The sequence below is a fragment of the Ochotona princeps genome, chromosome 3 (assembly GCF_030435755.1).
Source record: "Ochotona princeps isolate mOchPri1 chromosome 3, mOchPri1.hap1, whole genome shotgun sequence".
Classification (NCBI taxonomy): domain Eukaryota; kingdom Metazoa; phylum Chordata; class Mammalia; order Lagomorpha; family Ochotonidae; genus Ochotona; species Ochotona princeps.
The window spans coordinates 60019441-60033740 of record NC_080834.1 but is presented as its reverse complement, the minus strand read 5'-3'; the positions used below and the strand labels follow the sequence as shown (position 1 = coordinate 60033740).

The 14300-nt window shown below is 40.5% G+C and overlaps 1 pseudogene; it reads right to left on the bottom strand.

Annotated features, from left to right (window-relative positions):
* Positions 1-11819: 11819 nt before the first annotated feature.
* Positions 11820-12752, bottom strand: LOC101530487 (heterogeneous nuclear ribonucleoprotein A1-like; annotated as a pseudogene).
* Positions 12753-14300: the final 1548 nt, after the last annotated feature.

The following is a 14300-nucleotide window of genomic DNA, read 5'->3' as shown; positions in this document are numbered from 1 at the left end:
TATTTTGCATGGGGGCTGCCTTGTATCAGAGAGAACATGTAATATTTGTTCTTTTTTGACTGGATTATTTTAAAGAGGCAGTGAATTTGAAAGATGAAGGGGAGTGCAGGTTACTAAAGGAGAAACTTTATCTTGAGTGACATCTAGTGGGCTAATTCGTAATGACAATGCTTACAGTTGAATCTAGGTTAGATCGGTAACAGAACTGCAGCTATCCATTAGACCTTCAGTTACATTTGTGTAACAATAGTTACCACCTAACGGAAAACGTGTTTATGTAAGGAGTGAATTATTTGTTTTCAATCCCAATGGAAATCAGAGGACCTACAAATGCATTTGAATGGAAAAATTTGTGAGTGTGGAGCCTGGGGTGATGACTGAATTAACTAAATAGCTTTTTTCTTTTCTCTGGAAATCTGCCTTTCAGATAAAACATAAAGAAATCATGGTCCTGAAGTGATGGATCAATGTTTAAATCCTCACCTTGCTTGGGCCGGGATACTATCTGGAGGTCAGTTTGTGTCCTAGCTACTGCGCTTCTCATCCAGCTCTCTGCTTATGGCCTGGGAAAGTGGTTAGAGGATACCTCCAAACCCTGAAACACCACATTCATGTGGGTGATCCAGAAAAAAGCTCATAACTCCAGTCTCCAGGCTCTTGTCTTTGGATTGGCTCAGCTCCCGCTGTTGCTGCCATTTGGGGCATGAACCAGTGGGTGGAAGATCTCTCTCTATATATATGATTTGCTTTTCCAATGAAATAAATAAATGTAAAAACATGTGAATATGTTGAATTAATGATATATTAGGGACTGCAGTTTTAGGTATTAAAGCAGCCTTCAGAAAAGCTCTCCACCTGCAATGCTGGCATCCTTTATGGGTGTCGGAGTAAGTCCCAGATGTCCAATTTCCTATTTAGTCCCTTGCTAATGTGCCTGGGAAAGGAGTGAAAGATGGCACAAGGCCACTCCACCCACGTGAAGCCCCTGAGGGAACTCCTGGGCCCTGGCTTGGTCCTAGCTGTGTCCCTCCACTCTGACCATATGCTATGTGAAGCATGGAAACACAATCTCTCTGCCTCTTCTCCCTCTGTCTGTGTAGCGATTCTGCTTTCCAAATAAAGAAGCAGATACTTAATCAATTAATTAATTAGAATAATATTTTATTATTGAAAATACCCTAAATACCCTAAATTGTAAGAGCAATTCACCATTGATTTCCTCTCATCTCGTGTAAATCTAAAGCGTGTGCTTTATAATTATATCATACTTTTGAGATGTCTACTCTGATTTCTTTAGCAAAGTGGAAGCTATATTATTTTGTGAGACACATTATCTTTACTGTGTGTTTTCTTTCGAGATCATTTGGTCATAAAGGAACATAGTCCTATGTTAGCAGCATCATAGGATAATACTGAAATGTTTTCACATTGCTCCTTGATTATCTTTTTAGCATTATGTAAATTATATTACTATTTATGAATTTCTCCCTGCTTTATCTCTAATTAGGCTTTTGCGCCTTTGTCTTTTACATTGTTATTGTTGCTCCTCCCCCTTTAAATCACAGCACATCTATTAACAAAACATGATTTGATGCTCGACCTTCGATTTGTCTTACTGCCCCTTTGTGTAATCTTCTCTCTCGTACTGTTTGTATCTCTTCTGTCACTTTGTTCAGAATTTATATTCATTTTCTGTATTCTAAAGTGCCTTACCAACATCCTGCTTTGTCTTTTGAAATGATGTTTCTAATTCCGAGCATTCTTAGGGACAATTTTGTGAGCTCTAATTTTTCCTTATAAATGCTTCGTCTCTCTATTCAAGGACTGTGCTTTCGTTTGCCATGCTTTCTTTTCACTCTGTCATTGAGTAATTCACAATTGTTTTTTTTTTTAATATTTCTCTTTAAAAATATAAAAACTTTTTTTTTTTTTTAGTATTTCTCTTTATTTAATAGCTTCTCTTTATTTGAAAAACTAGTCAGGAGCCAAGAGATTCTTCCAGATCCACCACATTGTGGCCGGAGCTCAGACACTTGAGCCTCTGTTGTTCCCTTCCCAGACACATGAGCAGAGAGCTACATTGGAACTAGAGCAGCTAGGACTCAACCCAGCACCCGCCTGGGATGCAAGTGGCAGTTTTACCTGCTGGCTCCTTTTAATACCTCTTTAGGAATACTGATATCCGCTTAACGGGTGTATCAGCAACTAGCTTCTCACTCCTGTTTCAGATTAGTTTGGTTTTCACTAAAGTGCTTTCTGAGTCAGAAAAGTAGCTTGTTCTGTATACTTTTAAATGATTAATGTATTATCATATGTAACACAACCGGGCAGTATGCATTCAAATGGTTATTTAAATGCTAATAACACATATGCAACAAATTCAGAGAACATGAAGAGCAATGAGTTTGCTTAAAGAATTAGTGAAACTCATGTAAGGTATGTACTATTATCTGCAACTGAATGTTTTCCCTCTCCCTTTTCCTGTGTTGAAATGATTAGCCTCAAGGTGATAATATTAAGAGGGGTTTGTCTTTGGGGAGGTGATTAAGTCATCAGAATGGGGCATTACAGAGTGCAAAATGATTTTAAAAATGAAACTCTAGAAATTCCCTTGTTTATTTTCACAGTGTGAAGTCACAGTTAAAATGTTCCATTTGGGGGTGCTGGTGCAATAGCCTAGTGGCTGAAGTTCTCACTTTGTGTGCCCTGGGATCCCCTATGGGTGCTGGTTCATGGCCCATCTGTTCCACTTCCCATCCAGCTCCTTGCCTGTGGCCTGGGAAGGCAGGAGAGAATGGTCCAAAGCCTTAAAACCCTGCATCCACGTGGCCGACTCAGAGGAAGCTCCTGGTATAACTCCAGTCATTGTGGTCACTTGGGGAGTCAATCAGCAGATGAGAGATATTTCTCTCTGCATATCTACCTTCCAGTAAAAATAATTATGCAAAGAAAATGGGAAGAGAGAGAGAAAGAAAGAAAGAAAGAAAGGAAGGAAGGAAGGAAGGAAGGAAGGAAGGAAGGAAGGAAGGAAGGAAGAAAGAAAGAAAGAAAGAAAGAAAGAAAGAAAGAAAGAAAGAAAGAAAGAAAGAAAGAAAGAGAGAGAAAGAAAGAAAGGGGAAGGAAGGAAGGGTGGCTTGGTCATATCTGGGAATCAGAATGCAAGTCCTCAACAGATGCAATTCACTGGTGTTCTGCAGTTGGGAGCTCCTTTCCCGTCGAGCTGAGAGAAACAAATCACTGTTGTTTGTAGGTTATCCAGGTCATGCCATCTTATTATATAAGCCACTGTAAACTAAGACATAATTTTTAAACATTTTACATAAAATATAACAATATGTTGTACAATTTCTTTATATTTTTCATTGTCACATATGTTTTCTTACAACAGGAATTCTTTTCCTGTTAGTCTCTGCTTCCCTGCTGCAGAATTTCATGCTTCCTGAAATAAAATAATTTTTAAAAGAAACCTTATTTTTGGGATTCTTTTGGCAAAAATAACTGGGGATTCAGGGCAATCAGTTGCTTATCATGCAGTATTTTTTAACACTTAGATAAGGATCCATGTCCTGGGTCCCAGTGTGATAGCCTAGTGGCTCACGTCCTCTTCCTGCATGTGTCAGAATTACGTATGGGCACTGGCTTATACCCTGGCTTCCTCACTTCCCATCCAGCTCCCTGCTTTTGGACTGAGGAAGCATCAGAGGACGGCCCAAAGCCTTGGGACTCTGCACCCGCGTGGGAGACCCAGAAGAAGCTCCCGACTTCTGGCTTTGGATCAGTTCAGCTTTGGCCCTTGTGGCCACTTGGGAAGTGAATCAATGGACAGAGGATCTTTCTCTTTGTTTCCTTCTCTCTCTCTGTATCTCTGACTTTCCAATTAAAAAAAAAAAATCCTTGCCCTAGAAAACATGTAATCATAGTGTAAAACTTAATTATGCTGATGACTAGACTTTTATTTTAAAATTTTGAATGCATTTAACAGCAGTTATAGAGAATGGAAGAAATAAGGGAGTTGGTGAAATCCCAGGCAACTGTAAGAGGAAGAGGCAGCAAATGAGTGTGTCCGTCAGTGGAGAGACAACAACAGGTTAATGGGATCCACAACAGTGACACGAAAGTCAAGAAATATGGATATTTTTTAAATATATGGAAATTTTAGTAGGAAAATCTATATGGGAGGCATTAAATATAATTTTAATATAACAAGTGTTTTATTGCAATGCAGTATCCATATCAAGAAATGCATATAATATACATATCAAAGAGGTTTAATATTTTGATCATCTGATTACACTTGTAACAAACACCCGAATTAAGAACACAGCTTTGCCGTCGGCTCCCCATGACAGTCCATTTGAAAACAGGTCTTGGTGTAACTATCATCATTGAGATGAGCAATCTGCTACACTGTCGGTCCCTAACAAAATGCTTCCATAGGGGAGTTCATCTCACAGGCCGATTTTCAAGTTAAAGCTTCAAGTGAGCAAGTCTGCTTGCTGCCACCTCTGTGCCTGCTTTCATGTCAGCTGCAAAAGACTGGAGAGGTACAAAATGATGCCAAAAAGAGGAACTCTTTCAAAATTGCTCTTTATAAAAGTGAATTAAGTCACTTTGAATCAATTTTCTTATTAGGAATAACTAAAAATCTTTAAAGTTTGTGTGTGTGAGAGAGATTGTGTGTGTGTGTGTATGTGTGTTTTTAAATGTATGTATATTTGGGGATCTGAAGGCTTTGCAAAATATCTACAGTAGGGGAAATTTTGTGCGCTGGCGTCCCAGGTAATGAGCTTTGGCAGTGCCTGTTTACTTGAGGATAAAGTCTGCAGTGTAGAAGATTAGAATCTGAACAAAGATTAGTACACTTGGGAAAAAAAAAGTCAAAACCTGGTGTCTGAGTAAGAACAGAAAAAAAATGCAGTTCTAGAAAGTCTCAAATTAACTCTAACTTTAACTTCATAATATCTATTTTTCTGTAAAATATAGCGGATTATGAACGGACATGGTGAGACACAAATAATGAAAAAGCAAGAGAAAAATTACACATTAGTAACAGGTCTAAATAGAGTAAAAGAAAACAGTCTCCCAAATCTAGAGTTGAAAAATACAAACATTAAAATAAAAACACAACACATGGGCTTATTAGCAGGCTACACATTGTGTAAAATAGGTAAGAAAGAGATAGCTTAAACATTGAGAAATAAAGAGTTATCTAACCGGACAAAACGCACATACAGTGTCTTGGTGAAAATATTTAATACATATGAAACTGGAGCTAGAAGAAGGTATTTATCATTTCTTTGTTGTTACAAAATACCGGAGACAGACTACTTATGAAGGAAACGGGTTGGACTTTCACAGTGCAAGCCAAGGCAGTCCTCTCTTGGCCTCTGATGAGTCTTGCAGATGATGGAACGGACGCGGTGAAAGCGATCACAGTGAGCAGGAGGCAGAACTGGGACGGGACCAAGTCAGTTCACAATCATGTCTTGTGAAAGAACTAGCAAAGGCAACGTGATGGACCCTTAAACACCACCATTAGGTTAAATTATTTAAAGTCCATAATAAGTTAGCCAATCATGCTCAAATCATGAGAGTAGATGGGGTGCTTCACACAAGAAAGAGTGAAAAAAAAGATAGAAAGAAAAACATTAAATATCTGAAGAGATGATTTCTCAGGATTTTCTAAAATGTAGTAAGTATTTGTAAACATTTTTGCTATTTTACGTTATATTTAGTATACTAGTATATTTGGCTGCCGAGTAGCTGGTGGAACATTGTCTCAGACTTTTAGACTTTTTTCTTAAGCTATAGTCAGTATGATTTAATTTTTGAAACCTATCTTCAAAAAACATAAAATGCTAAATTGGTAGTGATTTGTGAGCATTTGTTAAATCCTAGACTTAACAAACTTCTGTTTCTAAGAGGAGCATTAACCAGGAGCCAGACTGGACTTGAAGCAACTTGGTCTGGAGCTGGTACTCCTTTGGGGAATGAGGCCATGACAAGTGGCAACCTCACCTGCTGGGTAATAACACCTGTCTCCCAATTACATATTATAATGTTTTTCATTAAATGTTATGGTTAATTTCAAGTTTGTACAAAGTGTAAGGTTCAGGTTTGGGTTCAAGTATTTGTTACCATGTGGCCTTGCATAGACTTAAGTACCATAGTTATATCTGCTATGACAAAAGGAATTGTTGGTGTAGACAGCACAAATTTTTATGCTAATTTTTCTGGTTTACAATAATCTTCTTATTGTATGGGGAGGGGGAATGGGATTCTCAATATATGGATTATGAACGGACACAGTCAGTCAATAACAATCCAGAAAGATAAATCAGTTTTACTTAAAAAACTATACAGAAGGGCCCGGCACCATGGCATAGCGGCTGAAGTCCTCACCTTGAACGCCCTGGGATCCCATATGGGCGCCGGTTCTAATCCCGGCAGCTCCACTTCCCATCCAGCTCCCTGCTTGTGGCCTGGGAAAGCTGTCACGGACGGCCCAAAGCCGTGGGACCTGCACCCGCGTGGGAGACCTGGAAAAGGTTCTAGGTTCCCAGCTTCGGATCGGTGCAGCACCGGCCATTGGTGGTGACTTGGGGAGTGAATCATCGGACGGAAGATCTACCTCTCTGTCTCTCCTCCTCTCCGTATATATGACTTTGTAATAAAAAAAAAAAAAAACTCTACAGAAAAATATGCAATGTACTTTTAGATGTCTACAAACTAGAAACAAATAATCTTTTGTGGATGAATGGTAAAATAGCTTTGGTGTACCATAGCATGGAACGTTAGAGGACAACAGACCACTAAGAAATAGCCGTCTAGCAATATATGCACCTTATTTTTGACTTTCTCAGGAATTACACTGAGAGAAAAAGACCACATTGAAAGTTTACCAACAGTGCAATTAGATTGAGATAACATACGTGAACTAACAAAATGACAGAGGTGTGGAGTAGATTAGTGATTGTTGTGAATGAAGTACCAATTGAGTAACAAAGTGTGGGACATCAAGGAGGAATGCCTCAAAAGTAAGAACAGGTCTATGTCTTTACTCCAATTTGTGGTTACATAGTTCAACACATGTAACACATTTTCAGAGAACCCAAATCTTCAGTACATGACTACACACATACACACATACTCATACCCAAAGAAATGTGATTTTTTTGTATTTAAATAATGTCAGTGGGCTGTACCAGTATAATTTTCCTGGTTATAATATTCAACTACTATTGTGTAAAATGTTACCAGTGAAGAAAAATTGGTAAAGTGTTATAAAGCCCTTCTTGAATTCTTTTTGCTCCTACCTTGGCTGAATAGATTATACTTTCTTTTGATTTGTAAGGAGCAGATTTTATGTATTTCATACACACAGTTTCAAGAGTGTAAAGATATCTTCTCGCCACGCCCTCCCTGACTACCTCCCTCTCTAGATTATAAACAATGATCAAATCTCAACATGTCAATTTCATTTAAATACTTATTTTATATTTTTTGTGTTAGTTATAACAAATCAGGGGGAACATGACTTCTGCTTATTCGGAGTTTGCTTACTTCACTCTTCGATTTTTTTTTTAATTTTTATTTTTGATGATGTTTACATTGTTGTCCAGGGTGGGAAGGATAGAGGGTTAGCGCAATGTGGGTGTGATGAATGTTTCCAAATTTTCTATTTCTTCTTCCTGTACATGGAGGGAGGGGAGAGATGAGGGGAGCAGCAACATTCAGTCTCCCAAACATCCCAGTACACAAGGATAGGGATCGGCCACCCAGTATCAACTGGGAGCCTGATGTGGCACATGCTCTGATGGTTCTGCCCAAGTGATTTAGATGGTTCTTAACTGTCAATTTCATGTATCTAAGGATGAGGAAACTCTTCCAGTATCCATTGGCTGACACAATCAACCTTAGAGCCTCCATTCACCCAAGTGTTTGCCGTTATCCTTTGGCTGGGGTAGTTTCCCAACTTGTTCTGTCCTCCTTCTTCTGTATGGTACTAGATGTCCTTTGCAGGCCCTACTGGGGTGCTACATCCTACAAGTGCATCTGAGCCTGCCATATACTGCTCCATCTTTTCCACTGAGGAGGCCCAGTTCTGACACATGCACTCCAGGGACAGACCACCAATCCTAGAGCTGAGACCTCTGGTTCCAGCATAACCCAACCTGTGCCATTCCCCAGACCCCCTGCAAGACCACACATCAAGTCCCCACAAGCATACAACTAGGCAGCCAGTGAGCTTCAACCCAGCACCATTGGTACCCCAGGCCACCTGGCCCAGGCACTGCTGGACCCCCTACAAGTAGGGCTCACAGACCTACCCATTGCACAAGCAAACCCAAGGTCCTGGGTCGGGTAAATAAGGAGCTATTGCCGTTCCCACCCCTGGGGTTCACGGACAGTGCACCACTGAAGAGGTGGGCCCAAGGACTCAGTCCAGGTGAATATGTCTCACTAAACTCCCCACACCTGAGGCTGATAGATATGCCAACCACCGTGCTGATGGACCCAAGAAATCCAGGCCAGGTGACTCAGACCCTGTTGGACCCCCAGCACTGCAGGCTTGCAAACCTAAGAACCTGAGCCAGGTGACCTGGGCCATGCTGAACCCCTGCCTTCGGGGCTCACAGACCAAGAACCCATCATGCAGGCAGGTCCAAGGACTCTGATGTAGCCCATCAGACAGCTGCCCACAGTTTCCCTAATAGGCGTCCTCCCAGTCCTGCATATTGCACTCTCCAGGTGGTTCCCCAATCAAACTTGACAGTATTCATCCCCATTCCCAGAACTTGATAGCTGATATTGCGGCTAAGTCCAGTTAGCCTGGTCTTACTCTGTAATGCCTGCACCAGTGGATACAGTTGGTAAGCTCACTCTATCTACCTTACACAGTTAACATCACATTCAGGCCAAAAGATATTGTAGTGCTGCCAACCTGATCTCCCTCAGTCCCTTTCCTGAAGCTCATCAGTGGGGGCAATGTACACCAGGGGGGCGAACACTGCTCCACCAAGCTTGCACCTTTCCCTCAGAGATGTCATGTATAATGGTGGGTGCTATGGCCCTGTCTGGCCTGGACTGCCTCACCTTGGCATTTGCTGGTGGTTGCTGGTGGGCCAATTCCGGTCTGCAGCAGATTCTAGTTCTGGCTGGTGGGTGCTGCATTCCAGCCTGGCCCAGCCAGTTTCTAGTTCTGACGCTAATATGACCTGACTGGTGTTGCAGCCTAATCTGGCCTGGCCTTCACCTTGTCCTTCTTCTGATATCTGCCAGTGGAAGTTATGAACTGGCCAAGCCTTGCCTGCACTTTGGAAGTCGCTCAGTTGTCATTCTTCATCTGGACATGAACCCTCAAGTTTCTGCTCTCGCCCACCTGTGCCATCCCCCAGACCCTGTGCAAGCCCCCACTGCCAAGTCTCCAGAGTGTACTGTGGTGCAGCCTGAAGGTTTGTCCACTGCCCTTGAAGCCCAGGCTGCCAGAACTGGGGGCTGCCCCCACTGCCTCATGGGCAAATTAGAAGATCCACGTTATGCCCAACTTAGGGGCCATCCCCCACTGTTGTGTGAATGGGTCAGAAGCCCCAGGCCAGGCCTGACTGGGGGGCTGTCCCCACTGCCATATTAGTGGGTCAGATGACCCAAGTTAGGCCAGACCTGGGGGACCACTTGCCATTGTTTTCCCAAGTGGGTCAGCTGACCCAGACATGACCCATTTATTTCACTTTTCAATGATTTCTAGTTGTATCCATTTTGTTGCAAAGGATAAGATTCCATTCTATTTTGTGACTGAGTGGTATTCCATATGGTGTGCGTATGGCTGTATCCAGTCAACCGTTAATGGCCAACTGGGTTGATTTCTTATTTTGGCACTTGTGAGTTGAACTTAAATAAACATGTGGTTAGAGAAACAGTTTCATTTGCTGTTTTTATTTTCTTTGTGTAACTTCCCAGGAGTGGAATGACTGGGTCATACCCTAGGTCTCTTTAAAGATTTCTGAAAAATTTCCTAATATCTCCCATAATGATTGCCCGAGTTCACATTCCTACCAATAGTATCTTTTGCTACCTTTTCCCCATACATTTGTCAGAATTACTAATTTGTTTAATTTGACGCTATAGAAAATTTTTATGAGATTAAAGCCTCATTGTGGGTTTATTTGCATTTCCTTAATGACCATTTTATCCTGATTATCTCTTCATGCATCCACTGGCCATTTTTATTTCATCTTTTCATAAGTGCCAATTCAAAATCCTCATCCCAGTTTTTAGCCAATCTATTTGTTTGTTGTTGTTGAGTTTCTTGAGCTCCTTATTTCTTTTCTCCCATTTCTTCTGTCAATTACCTCTTTAGTTTATTGATTCTTTCCTTTGTAGCACAAAAGCTTCTTACTCGATGTAAACCCACTTGTCTATTTTTTTTTTCCTTTAGTGCCTTTGATTCTGGGATCTTATCAGAGATGTCTGAGCCTACGTGTGTGTGTGTTTTTCCCCCCCTAGTAATCTGATGGTTTCTGGTCTTAGATTTACATCCTTGATTCACTCTGGGTTAGTGTTTGTATAATATGTAAATATGAGAGTCTTATTTCCTTCTTATGCATTCCCCACATTATTCCCTGAAATTGTGTGTGATTATGTGTTTATTTCAACATAAAACATACATGCACACTCAGAATAAAGATAAACACTGGCTCACAAAGAAAACAAAGCTAGGGGTTGAGAAAAAGCAAATGAGGAAAAATAAAGAATGAAAATAAACAGCAATTGCAACTAATAAAACAAGAATAAGCAGTAGTAACACAATATGCTGGAATAAACCAATAAAGTAAAAATGCATTCTTTGAAAAGCTGAAAAATACATAAAATGTTGTCAAAACTAATCAAGAGAAAAGAGATTACCAAGGTGAGGAATGGGTGCTGCAAATGTAACTATACACTCCAGGTGTTGAAAAGAGAAGCAGACATGAAGACATTAGCAGTAGTTTTACTACTCAAATCAGTGAAAGAAGCACTTGGAGAAAGTGAATTTACCCCCAAAATCTTCAGCAATGCACTCAAGAGAATTCAATTGTTTATTATTAAAAATCATTTTTTGATTATACATGATAATGGATGATACACAGCTTCATTCTCACCTGTACTTTTATCTGGAACCATTAGTCAATTTAGATACATTGCAATGGATCTGCCAACAATCACTTTTATAACCAAATAATCCTGAGACTCTGCTTGAGTGGCTCTCAATGGTGAGCTTCAGGAGGTCACAACAGAAAACTGTCAGGATGAGGACAAGGCTTCTCCACCCAAGCAATGTGTAAAGGTTCCAATCGGAACCTGGCATCATCCTGGTGAATTCTGACTTTACACTTTTGGGGAAGGTTATCAACATGGTTTCAGAGTAGACTAACTTTACACAGCACATTGAAAAAACAGACATTCATTCTGCGTCATGATCAGACCATTATATTTAGCAATCAACAGCATGGGTGCAAAAAAAAAAATAAAGAGAAACTACATTTAAAACACTTTGTTGGAATGATTTATATTTCCCACAGAACAAAAGCTAAAACAACCTGTTATACAATTAGTCACAAATACAGTATTCAAATATTTTTGCCCATATACAAGAGTATTGTCTAAGACATGTCTTCTTTGTAGCAGCTAGGCCCTGTCACCACTGTGCTTGGCTGAGTTCACAAATCTGTTGTAACCTGTAACTTTCCTGTCACTCTCTGGCTCTCCTCTCCTGCTAAGCTTTAGCAGTCATTAAAATCTCTGCCACTGCTATAGCTACTGCTTCTGCTGCAACCATCCTAGAGACCTTGGTTCCGTGGTTTCACAAAATATTGGCCTCCACCACCACAGGGGCCAGAGCTTCTACCCCCGAAAGTTTTCACCCTCACGGGTCCAAAATTTGAAGATTGATTGTTGTAATTGCCAGTCATTGTAGCTCCCGGTGCTTCCAAAGTTGTTTCCATTGGTATCAAATCCATTGTAACCATCCCCACTGCCACCATAACCACCACCACCTCGGCTGTCATCAAAGCTACCAGGACCACTGAAGTTTCCTCCTCAACCAAAGTTGTCATTGCCACTGAAGCCACCGCACCACCGACGTTTACAGAACGACTTTGACCTCTTGGAGTAGAAGAATAGTTAACCATCTCCTGCTTGGACAGGCCCTTCTTGACTTCACAGTGTGGTGTTTCTGAATGACAATCTTGTCCACAGAAACAAAGGTCACAAAAATGAAGCCCCACTTCTTGCCACTGCCTGGATCGGTCATCATCTCAATCACTTCGATTTTCCCATACTGCTCAAAACAACCTCGTAGGTGATGCTCTTCATTATCTTCTTTAACACCCCCCCCCAAAGATTTGCTTCATAGTGAGATGGACACCAGGTCTTTGAGAATCTTCTCTGGAGACAGCCCTCTTTGGTTCCACCACTCTTCCGTCCACCTTGTGTGGCCATGCCATCATGGCCACATCCACCTGCTCCATGGTGGCGTACGTGCCAAACTCAAAGCCCGTGGAGAGCTTGATGTTTGAGTCTCTCACCACCACATAATCCGTGAGTGTTCCCCATTGCTCAAAATGGCTCCGCAGGCTCTGGTTGGTGGTTTCCAAGCTCAGGCCTCCGATGAAGAGCTTCCGCAGATGTTTGGGCTCATTGGGAGACTCCCACTCGACAGGCCGGCTGTGGGAGGAGATGAGCGAGCCTGATGCTGAGTCCGCAGCGTCCATGAGCAGAAAGGAGCAAGCCAACCAACGGATCCCAACATGCAGGTATTTATTTAAATGTATGTTTAAATTTATGACATTATTGAATCATAATTAAATATCCTTTCACCAATAAATTGCACGAACCATTGGCTCTATTGGTAAATTTGATCATTTAAGAAAGAATAAAATAAAACACATGCAAATTATCCCAGAAAACAGTGATGCATTTTCCAACTTTATGAGTCCAACATAACTACTAACAAAACACATTAGAATAATACATGTTACACCAATTCCTTATAGCATGAAAAAAGTCTAATGTTAGTCACACCAAACAATTAAATTTATAAATGTTAAATACATGTGTATATTAAAATAGCATTTTAGTGTATGCTGCTATTCAAAAATACATGAATTAATCTCAAGACATAACATTGAGAAGCAGAACCCAGAAAAATAAAACAATATAGAGTGTGTGATTCCAATTACATAAAATGTGAACACAGGGAAAGTTACTGTGGACTTTTTAATGTGAGAATTGTGCACACACCTGAAACACAGAGGAGACTACTTGGGAGGAATCATAAAAGAGTTTCTATAGATATGGTAAATCTAATTTTTGATCTAGGCAACTCCATGGGACTGTGTAAAAGTGATAATATTTTAAACTGAAGCTTAAATGCATTAAATTTGAAAAAAAAACACAAATATCAGGAATCTAGAAAAGGAATAATTAATAGCAAAAATTGTGTATGATAGTGGTATAGAGGAAGTGATATTATACAAATGCTTTCTGAGAAAATCACTTAGAAGGTAGGATTAAGAAGTTTAATTTAACAAGGTGATATTAATGTGTTACTCTTATATCCCTAAAGATATATTCATATTTTTAGAGATTTATTTATTTTTATTGCAAAGTCAGATATACAGAGAGAGGAGAGACAGAGAGGAAGATCTTCCGTCCGATGATTCACTCCCCAAGTCACCACTAATGACCGGTGCTGCACCAATCCGAAGCCGGGAACCTAGAACCTCTTCCAGGTCTCCCACGCGGGTGCAGGGTCCCAAGGCTTTGGGCCATCCTCAACTGTTTTCCCAGGCTACAAGCAGGGAGCTGGATGGGAAGTGGAGCTGCCAGGAATAGAACCGGCGTCCATATGGGATCCCAGGGCGTTCAAGGCAAGGACTTAAGCTGTTAGGCCATGGCGCCAGGCCCCAAGACATATTTACACTGTTGGACGTTAACCTGTTTTCTGCATATTTATATAAAGGTTAAAACTTAGACTTTAAATTATTTTCCCTATAATAGAAGAGAATGAAAATAAGAAAATATTTCTTTAAAATACAATAAAACAATATCATCGTATTTCTAATTTGCTAAATAACTAATGCTCATTGGATTAAAGATTTTTCACTGCAATGTAGGAACACACTAATGATCCAGGATTTAGGTATACTTGCCCAGTGACTAATTTTGACATTGAGAATTTGGATTATAGAGAAACAAAACATGCAAACTTGTGACTCTAGAAAATTTCATGAGAGACTAGGTAGAAATTTGAAAGAAGT